Here is a 10414-nt window from a genome sequence, read left to right on the forward strand (position 1 = left end):
TGTTCTTCCACAAATCCTGTAATGTCGACAAAAAGTGGACCGGCCAGTGAGCAGACCTCTGTCTGCTGAGACTGATTAACTTCAGCTTGTTCTCTCATGTGGGTAAAACCATTGTATTGCAAACGGTTATTGGGGAGGGAGCAACAACAATAATTCTGTTGTTTCTGCAGTAATTGTCTCTGAGCAGGGAACTGAGGAGTGAGCAATCTCCTCTTCCATGACTTTGATGTTCTCTGCAGCATCACAGAAGGACTTTCATCTTGTTTTTAACGCTGCTCAGAGACCTCCACCTTTATCAGAACTTTAATCTGGACCCTCTTATGATTCACGATTGTTTAAGAGGAAAGGAAACTGGTTCATAACGAGAGCCACGGCCTAAGGCGTCACATAAAAACAACAGACAGACAGAATTTGACATGTGTGAAAGCAGACAGTTTGTTGGTTTGCTGACACGTCACCACAGAAGTCACGGTTATATTTGCACTCGCTGTAAACTGAAGGTGGGAAGCCGTTCTTACAACTCAGCCCTTCAGCCAGCAGGGGGAGCGGTGTGGCCACGCTCTTCCGCCTGAGGAGCTCCCGGCCGTGTCAGGGACAGAAGACGAAAAGTGCCTCAGACCACAGAGCAGGTCAAAGAAAGTGCTGAATGAGAAAAGCTGATGGTTAACTCTGGATTCTGTGTGGCCTCGGTGTCTATCACAGACAGATTCTCTCCTGTGCTCAGTCAGGTCAGTCGTATTTATTCAGCCCAACAAGACAAAGATCCAGAAAACAGAAGACAAGCATTAAAACAGACACAGAGGCAGATACGACTGTACACTGATACCACGAACACTCCCTGAGTGTTTGATGTTATTTTTATTTTTTTTATAAAAACCAAGCAGAAGATTTAATTTGAGTCTTTTCTCACTGAAGCATGACGTCTGTGGATCATAATGTCCACAAACATGGACGATGACGTCATCGTTAATGGGAGGAGCTCAGAGGAGCCCAGCCCTGCCGGATATCTGTGTGTTAGAGAGATTAGTCCAGTAAGATGAAGAGTGTTCTTACCCGGGCAGCACCCAGGTGAGCAGTGAGGCCTTTACCAGTTCTCTCCAGGACAGCTGGAGCAATTCAAAGGAGACAGCTAAGAATCTCTGACCAGGTAAGACTGGGAGCTGTTCAGAAGCCAGGAAAACAAAATGTCAGCAAACTTGGCCACAGACGACAGTCCGGCTGTGTGTTGCTGGTCCTAAAGTATAGGTGAGGGATGACCTGGATGAAGACAGGTGAGTCTGCTGAAGAGCGGGACCTGGGAGGCCCCACCAGCAGGCGGAGCCCAGAGCAAACCCAGCTCACCTTTACCTGCGGAGCAGTATGAGAACACAGGAAGGCCTCGTACCTCGTCCAGTTTTATTTAATGAATGGGGATGTTAAACATGGATCCTTTTTTATTATCTTCTTCTTCTTAAACTCTGTTGACTGCTTGGTTTCAGGCCTCTTGACTGAACTTTGCCAGTTGTAAGGGAGTTCTTCCCACCATCACCAGGTGATGCTCACAGCGAATCAATCTGATGGAGCTTTGAGGTTGATGTTAATTAGTGCTATGCAAATAAAACTGAACTGAAATGTGAAATATACTTGAAAATGATTGGATGTAGCCTCACAATAATGCTGTCAGCTTTAGCTCAGCATATGCCATAAACACACACACATACACACACACCTGTCCGCAGGTAAACAGTAACAGGTAATTTATGTGTGTGTGTGTGTGTCCTATGGTTTGGGCTGAGGTGGGGTTGGGTGTAGTTATTGCTGTCACGTCCTGTCCCGGGCGCCAAAGCAAACAGAAGCATCAGCAGGAGGTTACAGACAGTCGGGGAAATGTGCAGTTTGACAGACGAGAGCAAACAAGCAGTCCGGCCTGTGGCTTCGCATCTCTCTGGGAGTCCCTGCCGTATATTTCCTCCACGTTTGGTGGAAATTCATGTGGACCGTTGCCCAGAATTCATACGCCGGGAAACGTAAAGTACATGGATGTGAGCTAACACCATCCTCCCACAGCACAGCGGAACAGAAACAGGTGGAGGTAGCGACAGCGAGTTATCTGCAGAGGTTTGTGTGTGATGAAGTGAGACAGAGCCAGTATTTTAAAGTGTCAGAAATTGACAATCAGAAATTGACACGAAAAGCTCTTTAATATTTTCACTTAGGAACATCACCTGCATCTTTAAGCTTTGAAAAAAAAATGAAAAAAAGAAGAAAGAGTGTTTTGCAGCTGTTGCTACAAAATTGTCATTTCATGTCAAACTGTTATTTTTGGATTTTTCATAGATTCAACAAAAGAAATGTGAACAAATGATGAAAACACCGGTTAATAGGGATGTAAGAAAATATCGATACAACGAAATATCGCGATATTTCGCGCAATGATACTGAATTGATATTTAAAATCAGTGTTATCATTTTTTTTAATTGAAAAATGACATGCATTTACTGTTTATTTCTTTTGTATGTTGGAATTCAAACTCCGGCCACTGGTTTGCAGTTTTCACCGCCTTTACTATAACGTAAAAACGAGGTCTCACGATAACTGTAGAAGCGTCTAGTTTGCCAAAAGAACGAAGTAGAACAGTCAGTGGACGTGTGTGATGCTAGCTAACTGATGACTGAAGAGGAGAGGATACAGCCGGCCCCCGCAGCTTTCAAAGCTGATGTGTGGACTTATTTTGGATTTAGGACAAAAGAAGGCAGTAAAGACTATGACAAGAGCTATGCAGTCTGTAAAATCTGCACCGCCAGAGTCAAATATTCCGGTAACACAACAAATTTACGAACACACGTGTCTAGACACCATAGCGACGTAGCGTCAAATGCTAATTTTAAAACGAAACGAGGTGATCCCTCTCAACGGACAATTGAAGAAGTTAACTTTTCGAAACTACCAGCAACTTCAACTGCAACAAAAATAATGCAGTCAGTACTTGTTTTTATTTGCAAAGACATGCGCCCTTTGAGTGTTGTGGAGAATAAAGGATTTCGTAATATGATTAAAACGCTGGAGCCCCGTTACACCGTTCCTTCTCGACAACACATCACGGACATCGCTCTGCCAAAAGTTGTACCAAGAAGTCGAAGCGACAGTGCTGGACTCTCTCAGCTCGGCTGAGACAGTTCCTCTGACATGCGACGCTTGGACTTCGAGAGCCACTGAATCGTACGTAACTGTTACAGCACATCACATAACGGACCAGTGGAACCTTCAGTCTCATGTACTACAAACCCGAGCCATGCATGACAGTCACACAGGTGAGCACATTGCAGCGTTACTAACTGACGCTGAATGGGGATTGAACGCAAAGGACCTTGTTGTTGTTACCGATAATGCACCAAACATGGCTCTCGCGGCTAGACTTGCAGGCATGACGCACATACAATGTTTTGCACACAGTCTGAATCTCGCCTCACAGAAAGCACTGAAAATACAATCCGTGGTGCGACTTCTCGGGAGGATCCGACGTGTAACAGCCTTTTTCAGGCGCAGCACCACAGCCAGCAACCAGTTGAAGCAGAAACAGTGCCTCCTTCAGCTACCAGCTCACAGATTGATCACGGACATAATTACAAGATGGAACAGCTCCTATGATATGATAGAACGATTTTTAGAACAGCAACCAGCCATCTGTGCAGCTCTGCTTTCTGCAGAAGTTAGGAAGAGTGAAAAAGAAATTTTCACATTAAGTGAGTCTGACATCACATGTGCAGAAGAAGTTGTCAGGGCACTCAAGCCTATGAAGGACGCCACCCTGGTGATGTCAGAGGAGAGTATGCCAACCCTGCTCCTCTTCATGCCAAGCTTGTGATGGGTGCACAAGAAAGTGTTGATGATACACCGATAGTAAGGGACATTAAGACTGCCATAGCAGAAGATCTGGGAAAGAGATATGTAAATGAGAGGGAGACACTATGGATGGCATCAACTGTTGATCCTCGGTTTAAGGACCTGCCCTTCCTGTCTGAAGCAGAGACCAGTGAGACCTATTCCAGACTGTTGGACACTGTGGTGACTGTAATAAAGAAGGAAGAAAATGTAAGTAAATAAATTAATTTATTTGGAAAAATTCAACTGAAGTTATAAGCAAGTGAATAAAGTAAAAAGAAAAAAAAATGCATATTGATGACATTTGTCATCAAATATTAGTGAAAAACAGGGTGAATCTTGGATTTGAATTTTGACTTTCTGACATTAATACTATTTGAATTTAATGTTTTTCAGCAGCAAAAGAATGAGGAGACTGACAAACAGGTGGAGGAAGAGAATGCCACAGAGGAGGCTCATCACCCACATATCAAAGACAACTTTGACTCCATCCCTCGGCCACCCCTAAAGAGACAGAGGACCTCATGTGCATTGGTGGACTTGCTCGGAGCTACGTTTGCCTCTACTAGTGACAATACTGCACCAAAATCAGAACATGATGTTGCTGCAGCTGAGATCAAGAGGTATAGAGATGAGACCCCTTTGCCTCTCACAGGAAATCCTCTCAGTTGGTGAAAGGACCATGAACAGGAATACCCTCAGCTATCCAAAGTAGCAAGAAGTTTCCTATGCATTCCTGGAACAAGTGTCTCTGCAGAGAGAGTTTTCTCCTCTGCAGGAGACATAGTAAATGCACAGAGAAGTGTCCTGAGAGCTGACCATGTCGATCAGCTTGTATTCCTGCACAAAAATCTGGAAATTGAAAAATAAACACTGAGAAAACACTACACATGTAAAATCTCTGATATGAGAATGTTTGACATTTTGGTTGAGTCTCATAAGCACTTTTATTTAGATGAGTAAATTCCTTTTTTCAGGTTGTACTAAAAGTGATGGACACTGCAGAGCTGTACTTTATTTTATTAAGACTTAATTGTAATAGCACTTTACATTTTTTGTTAATGTTTACTTGGATGGATTCTTCAAGCAATTTCATTTTTGATTTATATTTGTTTATGTTAAGGTCACATAAAAAGTACTTTGTTTTGATGCTCCATAGAGCAGTTTTTGGATAAGTATTTTACAATCATAGTACTTAGAAAGACTTCAGTGTTACATGTTTACTTTTTTCATGTTAAAAAATACTTGATATTTCAGTAAAGTAGTTTTTGTTTGTTTATTTGACATGACTTCTAATGAGGCAGATGTGAATTTCTCCATTCATTTTGAACTTAGAGAGTGTTTTTGTTTCAGATGTTTCATGTCAAGCATTAAACAGTTTGGACTGTTTACTGTGAGTTTTCCTAATTAAATTTAGTCCTACTAAACACAAATATCGTCTGGCTTTTAGTATTGCAATATATCGTATCGTCTACCCTGTATTATGATACATATTGTATCGCCAGATTCTTGCCAATACACACACCCCTACCCGTTAAACAACAAAACTAACAAACCAGTGAGCGATGCCACTCAAACCAGGCTCACCCTGGCCGGGTAAGACCCATCAAACAAAACACAGCGTGGAGGAGCACGGAGGAGCACGTGCTGCCTCATCCGTCTCCAAGAAAATCCGCCAATACAACGTCGTGCGATATTTGCGTCTGCCGTGTTTTGGATCGCAGATAAGACAAAGATGAGGGTCCTAGTCTCCTATCTGCATTCCAAAATTAACATAGTCCCCAAATCTGGATCAGGGACCTTGATCAGAATGTGGATTATCTAGAATTCCCGTCATCATCCCAATAAGCTCACGCAAACACAAACACAGTCAGAGAGTGGCAGATTACAGCTGGAAGACAGATAAAAGCAGGAGAAACAGACATGTGTGCATGAAGTGTGTGAGCTTTGATCTGATAGCAGAGAGCAGCCACCACAGACGACGTCTTCAGAGGAGGATTTGCCCATGGCTGCTGATTGTAGCCACAAAATGACGAACACAAGCCTGAGCACGCTCAGTGGCGTAAATGTGAATAACTTGGACAGACATTCAGCAGCAGCTCTTTGTGGCCTCATGCTTCTGCGGAAACATTCTGCAGTTATTATATAAGCTCAGATAGCTCAAACACTCAAACGCATCCACCTTCATGTGTTTTATTTTGAAAAAGAGGACTGTGATTTTACCTGCCAACCACTCAGTTTGGCTGCTTCAGCCCAACCAAACAATCTCATAAAAGCTGCTTTACTTTAGTAGAATTTGATCTGAAGCATCTCAGGATTCATCACATAAAGTCAGAACACTTTATAAAATATGCTACAACCATCATCCAGTGTCCATGGTAGCCTCCTGCCACAGTTACACTGTTAATCTGCATAAAAATGGCTCAAAGACGTTATAATGGTTTACAAACAGAACCAGGTCTGTGCTTGCTAAAAGACTGATTCTAAATCCTCCTGTAGTCTGTAGTCAGTAATTTAACCTGTGATCGCAGAGGAGTTAGGAAAGGTGGCCTCTAAGCCCACTTGTTCTTTTTACTGACGCTCATGCCTGTGTCTGAGTGTCAGGTGTGCCGGTGCCTTCACTCTGAGGAGATACAGATGTGCACAAGTGACCACCCACGAAGTCGACAGGACACCAAACTGAGCCCAGGCGAGAATTCTGCTGCACTCATCTGAGCGTTCTGTCCCTCTGAGCTTCCAGGACATATTGAAACTAAAGTAAAGTAATGAACACAGTCTTAGTTATTTAATTATCTTAATTATGCAATAAAATCTCTCTATCTGAACCATGAATTAAAGCAGCAAAAGCATATAGCAGGAAGAGTATGAGGTAGCAGACTGCTGTGTGCTTACACTTGAAAGCCTTTAAACTTTTACTGCACGCCTCAAATCCAAGCCTCTGATGTGTGTGTGTGTGTGTGTGTGTGTGTGTGTCCGAGGTTTACACGTCACCAAACCGTCTGCTGCAGCCTCAGCTCTGGCTCAGCTGTGCAGGGAGAAATCACCTCATTCCTCACTGACTGTGTCGTTCACATCGTCTGTGATGGATTCAAACCCAGAAGTCTTCTTTTGGGATCTTCACAAGAATTTAAAATGAGTTTAATACAGATTAAAATGGATGGTGCACCATCATACCTGCAGAGGATTTCCTAAACCTGAGCTTAAACTACGCTCTGAGACTTGATCAGCGGGTTTTAGCTGGTTTAAATCCTCGGTTTATATTAAATGTGCAGTAGTAGTATAGTTTGATGTTCTGGATGGATGCTTGAAATGCGACAGAGCATCACGATTTCCTCAAAAACCAAATCAGTCCCACTGCGTCACCAAGCCAAACCAAAACCATGATGGAGGGCTGCAGGCTGTAATTACAGGACAGCCGATGAGCTCAGTGCCTCAGCGCCGGGACTACAGCCCAGGCCTCTACAGGATACGCTGTCGCCCACTGAAGGTGTCCACAACCATCCCCACCCGGCACAAACCAAATAACCTGAAGGGGGAAACGCGAATGCTGGTCCAGGCACACATGCTCAGTCCACACATGCATTTAGATGAAGAAAGGAGTGAAAATATCTGCTTCAACTGGCTTTTCACAGCTGAACTCGGGACGGCAGACTGATCGATTTTACAACATAATGAGACATGAATTTATTGGTGATTTAGACTAAAGAGCAATGCAGGAAGACTGCAGCAAAAACAAACATAACACTGTGAAAGAGTGATGGGTGTAGTTCAAACTTCACTTTAAAGAGCTGTGATTAGCTCGTCTGACAGTTAGCGATCTTCTCATGAGCCATGCTACTGTTAGCAGCTCTTGTTAGCATCTTTCCATGTCTGATTTCCTGATGAAACCGTAGGAGTCACGTCTCCTCCAGGGTCAGAGCGGGGAGCTTGGGTTAACTACTCTACTCTGAGCAGCACGGTTGATCTGATATCCTCGTGTTGGTGTTGTTCCCAGATCATCATACTAAATGTTGTTCCAGGATCAACATTGCAAGTGACCAATCAGAATGTTGTGACGTCATACTTTTTCGACTTCGGGAAAAACCGGCGTAAAACAAAAAACTGTACTTAAGCTGCGTGAAACCGCCTCTGTCCGCCGATCAACGGACCCTGACCCTAACCCTAACCGTAACCCTTTAATAAACAGTAAGCAGAATTGATATTGTCCTTGCAACATTGGAATTTCATAAATGCACGAATGGCTTGGCGCGCAAAAGAATAACGTCACAACAATGTGATTGGTCACTTGCAATGTTGAACCTGGAACAACATTTTCATGATGGTCTGGGAACAACACCAACACGAGGATATCAGATCATCCGAGCAGCACAGTGTGTGCAGATGGGCCCACCCCTCCCTGAGGCAGGTTCTGCTGGAGGTTTCTTCCTGTTAAAAGGGAGTTTTTCATTCCCACTGTTGCCAGAGAAAGTGAGAAATGGACCGGAGGACCAAGACAGAAACACTTAAATAGCTCAGTGTAGCATCATTATCAACATTATTATCACTTCGACCTTCAGATCAGTTTATTGACCTTGAAGGAGAGGTCAGAGGTCAAATGTGACACAATATTTTAAATCTTTATTTGGTGCTTTCTATATGCTGATGACACAGCACATGTGTAAGAAGCACAGTTTCTAAGTTATAAGACTTTTTCATCAGTTTCATGAAGCTGACCTTGATGGCCTCGGTGGATGGAAGACAAATTTTCATGACTGTTACAGTCATCGTTACCATGACAACATGACTGTTTCCCTAACCCTACAGATGTTTCATCATCTCAGAGTTTACAGGACAGCGAGGCGGACGCATCACTGCCACAGCGGGCATCGTAAACAATCATTTCATCTTGTGACCGTCAGCATGCTCAGTCTGGAGCAAACATCCAGCCGGCTCACTGTTGTTTTCTTTCAAGGGCACATTTATGAAAATCAAACAGCGTCTCAGGAATCAGGCAGCCTGTAAAAATCTATTTGGGTTTTATTGTGTTTCTCCACATTTCTTCCATTGATCATGGCGCTGTCACGTTTTCTATTTCAAGCTGAGTTTCTGTTTTTTAGCTCAGGGCGCGGCAGCGAGCAGTAAGCGTGTCATTTACACCTCAGAGTTTGTTCATATGAGTAAAAAAAAAAAAAAATCTAAAATGACCCATAATTTATTCTGAGTGTGGGTTTATACTCAATGTTTCTGTTGGTATGGAACAGCAGCAAGAGGAGGAGGAGGAGGCTTGAACCTCCATCAAAGTGAAGAAGCCTCCTGAAGGCCGGCATAGAGCAGCAATCATTTTAAGAGCCTGTGATTTCACAGGAAGAGGTCAAAGAAGAAGCTTTAATGTTTGTTTCTGGGTTTAAAATGTTCTTTTTTAGTTTAAAAACTGACCCCCGACCCCCCAACCCCTCATCAGACTCGAAGAAACACCAGGACCTGCTGCAGCTCTGGTGTTTACAGTCAGGAAAAATCATACATATCATACATTTCATACATTTTGCACTGAACAAAGCTGTAACCAATAAGAGATGCAGCCTGCAGCAGGTACACTGCAGTCTAACGACTTCACAGGTGGAGTCCGGACCTGAAGACTGCCTCAGTTACAGCGGAAGATCCAGGTGGAGGCTGAAGACAGAGCAAGGTTTACTGATGAAAAATCCAAAAAGGAACAGAGTGGTTTCTGTCCTGGTGGTGGACCTTTAACTGGCGCTTTATCCTCTGGAGGATGTTCGACGGTGTGTGTTTTGTGGATGTGGAAAAGCCTAAACCTGTCAGGCCCTCTGTTCTGGTCCCAGTAGAACCACAGTGGGAGGCCGCATCACTTTGACTGTTGTAGGTCGGACCGAGGCTTGCTGGCTGTTGGATTCTGTTGTTCCAAGTGTAGCTGCACAGGGCGGGGTGTCACTGCAGGTCGTTTGCTGGGTCAAATGTGAAGAGGCTGGAATGAAAATGAACACTTCAAAGTCTCAAGCTGTGCTCTCGGCAGGAGAAGGGTGGAGGAGATCAAGTATCTGATGTAGCATCTGTAAATTACATGTTGCAAATTTTGGTAAATCAGGTTGTGCGGTTTAGAGATTCTGCTCCCTGTTGCTCCTTGAGAGGAAATGCAAATGCAGCAGGATCTCTTACCTGTAACTGTCACTGTGCTGTTGCCCTAAACACAGACAGCTGTTGCCCCCCCCCCCCCCCCGAAAAGCTGCTGTGTGACTCAGTTCAATTTTATTTATATAGCGCCAAATCACAACAACAGTCGCCTAAAGGTGCTTTCTGTTGTACAGTAGATCGTACAATAATAGAATCAGAGAAAACCCAACAATCACATGACCCCCTATGAGCAAGAACTTTGGCGACAGTGGGAAGGAAAAACTCCCTTTTAACAGGAAGAAACCTCCAGCAGAACCAGGCCCAGGGAGGGGCAGCCATCTGCTGCGACCAGTTGGGGTGAGAGAAGGAAGACAGGATAAAGACATGCTGTGGAAGAGAGACAGAGATTAATAGCAGGTATGATTCAATGCAGAGAGTCTATGA

The sequence above is a fragment of the Diplotaxodon limnothrissa genome, linkage group LG2, assembly GCF_057381915.1.
Source record: "Diplotaxodon limnothrissa isolate DT_005_m linkage group LG2, D_limnothrissa_male_GT1.1, whole genome shotgun sequence".
NCBI lineage: Eukaryota > Metazoa > Chordata > Actinopteri > Cichliformes > Cichlidae > Diplotaxodon > Diplotaxodon limnothrissa.